This window comes from Taudactylus pleione, unplaced genomic scaffold (genome assembly GCF_031769625.1).
Source record: "Taudactylus pleione unplaced genomic scaffold, aTauple2 ptg000217l, whole genome shotgun sequence".
NCBI lineage: Eukaryota > Metazoa > Chordata > Amphibia > Anura > Myobatrachidae > Taudactylus > Taudactylus pleione.
The window spans coordinates 6,712,930-6,717,704 of NW_028284619.1; the positions used below are offsets into that span (position 1 = coordinate 6,712,930).

Here is a 4,775-nt window from a genome sequence, read left to right on the forward strand (position 1 = left end):
GGGCTGGCTGGCTACTGTTGTCCTTGTCAATATAGGGGCTGTCTGTTGCCCTGTCCATAGGGACTGGCTGGCTGGCTACTGTTGTCCATATACAATTACATAGGGCTGGCTACTGTTGTCCTTGTCCATATAGGGGCTGGCTGTTGTCCTGTCCATAGGATCTGGCTGGCTAGCTACTGTTGTCCATATACATAGGGGCTGGCTGGCTACTGCTGTCCTTGTTCATATAGGGGCTGGCTGTTCTGTCCATAGGGGCTGGCTGGCTGTAGTGCTGTGTTGTCCAAGGGGTGCACTGTCCTTCAGGGGTGCTCTCTTCACCCACCCCCAGTGTGAAAAGCTGCCCTTTATCAAATTAATTTTTACAGGGACTGTTTTGTGGGTTGTACGCTGCCCTTCATCATCAAAATAATTTTTATAGGGGCTGTCCTGTGTGTTGCATGTTGCCCTTCATCAAAGTAATTTTTACAGGGGTTATACGCTGCCCTTCATCAAAATAATTGTTACAGGGGCTGTCCTGTGGGTTGTACACTGCCCTTCATCAAAATAATTTTTACAGGGGTTGTACGCTGCCCTTCATCAAAATAATTTTTACAGGGGTTGTACGCTGCCCTTCATCAAAATAATTTTTACAGCGGCTGTCCTGTGTGTTGTAGGCTGCCCTTCATCATAACAATTTTTACAGGGGCTGTCCTATGTGTTGTATGCTACCCTACATCAAAATAATTTGTACAGGGGCTGTCCTGTGGGTTGTACGCTGCCCTTCATCAAACTTATTTTTACAGGGGCTGTCCTGTGGGTTTTACGCTGCCCTTCATCAAAATAATTTTTACAGGGGTTGTCCTGTGGGAAGTACACTGCCCTTCATCAAAGTATATTTTAGAGGGGTTGTACGCTGCCCTTCAGCAAAATAATTTTCACAGGAGCTGTCCTGTTGGTTGTACACTGCCCTTCATCAAAATAATTTTTACAGGGGTGATTCAATCCATAAAAACAATGCACTCCACAAAAAATTTGGAGGATAAAATAGGGGAAGATCAAGAACCACTTCATCTAGTGCTGAAAGTGCTGCCACTAGTCATGACATAGACGATGAAATGCCATCAACGTCGTTTGCCAAGGCCGATGCCCAATGTTATAGTAGAGGGCACGTAAAATCCAAAAAGCCAAAGTTCAGTAAAATGGCCCCCCCAAAAAAATAAAATATCTGAGGAGAAACGTAAACTTGCCAATATGCCGTTTATGACACGGAGTGGCAAGGAAATCATTGCCCAATGGCTTACCCCACTTAGACTCTCCTGGGGATTTGTGATATCTGACAACGCCACCAATATTGTGCGGGCATTACATCTGGGCAAATTCCAGCACGTCCCATGTTTTGCTCACACAATAAATTTGGTGGTGCAGAATTTTTTTAAAAACAACAGGGGCGTGCAGGACACACTGTGGGTGGCCCGAAAATCACTTTCGCCATTCACTGACTGCATGCCAAAGACTGGAGTGCCAGCAAACACTCTTGAACCTGCCCTGCCATCACCTGAAGCAAGAGGTTGTAACGCGGTGGAACTAAACCATCTATATGCTTCAGAGGATGGAGGAGCAGCAAAAAGCCATTCAAGCCTATACATCCACCTATGACATAGGCATAGGCAAATGCACCTGACTCAATTGCAGTGGAGAATGATTTCTGTGTTGTTTAATGTTCTCCAGCCCTTCGAACTTGCCACACATGAAGTCAGTTCAGACACTGCCAGCTTGAGTCAGGTCATTCCCCTCATCAGGCTTTTGCAGAAGCAGCTGGAGAAAGGGAAGGAGGAGCTAAGACGGAGTGATTCCGCTTGTTATGTGGGACTTGTGGATGAAGCCCTTCATTCGCTTTCCCAAGATTCAAGGGTGGTCAATCTGTTGAAATCAGACCACTAAATTTTGGCCACAATGCTCGATCCTAGGTTTAAAGCCTATGTGGTGTCTCTCTTTCTGGCAGACACAAGCCTGCAGAGGTGCAAAGACCTGATGGTGAAAACACTGTCAGCTGAAGTGGAATGTGACACGTCAAGAGCTCCTTCTTCATTTTCTCCCGCAACTGGGGCTGCCAGGAAGCAACTTAGATATCCTAACTAACCCGCTGGCGGTGATGCAGGGCAGGCAGGAACAAGTTTGAACATCTGGTCTAGACTGAAGTACCTGGCAACAATTTCTGACATGTAAACTGCAACTGCATATGATACTGTCACCATTGACAGAATGGTGGAGGATTACATCAGTGACAGCATCCAAGTAGGCAGGTCAGACATTCCGTACCTGTTCTGGCAGGAAAAAGAGGAAATTTGGAGGCCCCTGTACAAACTGGTTCTATTTTACCTAAGTTGCCCGCCCTCTAGTGTGTACTCCGAAGTTTAGTGCAGCCGGGAACCTTGTCAGCAAAAGGCTTAGGAGGTTGTTTCCACAAAATGTGGAGAAAAATATGTTCATCAAAATGATTTTTTAATTCTTGTGGGAAGGCCAGCCTCCAGAAAGTACAAAGGGACCTGTGGTGGTGGATTCCAGCGGGGACAAATTAGTACTCTGTGAGGATGAGGATGTACACAACACTGAAGAGGGTGAGGAATCGGTGGATGAGGATGACATCATGCCTCTGTAGAGCCAGTTTGTGCAGGGACAGATTAAATGCTAGCTTGTTTTGTGGGGGCCCAAACGAACCAAAACATTGATACAATGATACACCCAAATAAGTACACAATGTGACAGCACTGTAAAGGAATGACAGCTTCAGGGACTATGGGGTCCATGTACCAAGCCCCGGAGAGAGACCAGTTGGATGGAGACAATTCCCAACCAATCACGTTACCAGCGGTCACTCTAATTGTCTTTTTGAAAAAAGACAATTAGGAATTGACTGCCGGTACTTTATCTCAATCCACCACCTTTCTCCTGCCAAGGCCCAGCACACAGACCCCCATGTATGATATTCAGCCATCTGAGGTCAACATTTCACCAACTGCTGTCCTTTGATTAGTGATTTGGGCAGATATTTGAATTAGATTGCTCATATTGTGTAAGCACTAAGGTGGATCAAATACCTATGCACAATACAGGTAGTGAATGTGTGTGTGGAACCTACGTTCAGCACATCCATTCACTAGGAACTGGTGAGGCCCTTTTAGCTCACATATAGCATGCCTTTAATGCTTGTAGTTGTAGATTAATTTAATCTAATATAATTTTTTTCATTTGCTTGAGAATTGGACATGTGCTGTTCTTCTAAAACAGGGTATATTTTTTTTCTCTTTACATTAAGTTTTCTATTAAAAAATAGTTTCTTGCATTGAATGATTAAAAAAAAAAACCTTGTTTAAAACCCCCACAATGTGAGCCATAAAAAAATTAAATGTGAGAATATAACCATCTGCCCATAATACTAGAATAATATTTTGCAACTTTATTCTCTGGACCTAACAGCTCAAGGAAAGGATTTGTTTTGCGTAGAAGTAAAAGAAGAGAGACTTCTGGCCAAACAGAGATCCAGTAAAAAGTAGACGTAACCGTGACAGATTAGTGGCGAGATGAATGCCACCTAGACTCTTTTCTCTGGTTTGGACTCCAGCCATCAGTGCCATGATAGTGCTCCTCCTGACCTCCTCTGTAGTATGCATCTCTGCTACTGTGGTAACTCTTCTTTTGATAAGGATAAGAGCTATGGCTTCTGGATTGGTGGCTGGAAGAGGAATCATATCTCTGTGGTGGAGAATGATCAGATTCGTGACTGTACCGACTTTGTTGAGGCGGATAATGTGATGGTGAGTAACTGGGTTGGGCTATCATTGCTGTGCTGGATCCATGAGGGGTTTCCGACCTATAGAAGTTATTCATCATTGCTTGTCTTTGAAGATTGTCCGGATAAGACTAAGATCTCTGATAGTTTGGAACAGTAGGTGAAAGTTCAGTGTATTTCATGAACTCCCCATTGCCATCATGCCTGCGGTCATGTGTTGATGGACTGCTTCCAGTAAAACTGCCATTTCCTTCTGGTGAGTAGGCTGTGCTATTTGCTTCTGTGGAGCCATGGCTGCTTCCTGATCTGAATTGATTTTCAGCAGCCTCCCGAAGAGTTTGATTCCATTTAACAAGCTCATTCCATGAGGAACAGACTCCTCATGTTTCAAATTGACAAAAGCAAATTGTTTCGACTTTACATCCTTGTCCTTTGGAATTTTAACATTAATTGCAGGACCAGCCTGCAGAAACATCTCGAACAAGATCTCCTCGGTGGCCATGGGATCTAAGTTCCCCACGAACAGCGACCTATCAGCCTCGGCAGTGCCCATCTCTCTCCTGAGTCTGTCCTGTGTGCCCAGCAGCAGCAGTCGATGGGTGATGTGATAAGTCACTGCGCAGCACCTTTTGAGGCCTAGTTTTTCAAACTGCCATCCTGTCGGCCACTGCAGTGCTACTCCTAGATGGGCCACGTGTTTGTGCCGCCCACTTGTGTCACTTAGCATAGTCATCCAGCTACCTCGGTGCAACCTTTTGGCCTACAAACAATATTGTGAGGTGTGGGGTGTTCAGAATAGACTGGAAATTAGTGGAAATAAATGTTATTGAGGTTAATAATAGCGTAGGAACAAAAAAAACACAAATTCTGTGATTTTAGCTGTTTTTTATGCTTTTTTCCAAAAAAATACAGAACCAAAACACAAAACACAAAACGCAAAAAGGTGATTTTGGCAAAACCAATCCAGATCCAAAACACGAAGAAAGATCCAGATCCAAAACCAAAA

General features: G+C 44.3%; 1 pseudogene; it reads right to left on the reverse strand.

The window, feature by feature from the left end:
• Nucleotides 1–3,549: 3,549 nt before the first annotated feature.
• Nucleotides 3,550–4,322, reverse strand: LOC148517439 (RNA-binding protein 7 pseudogene; annotated as a pseudogene).
• Nucleotides 4,323–4,775: the final 453 nt, after the last annotated feature.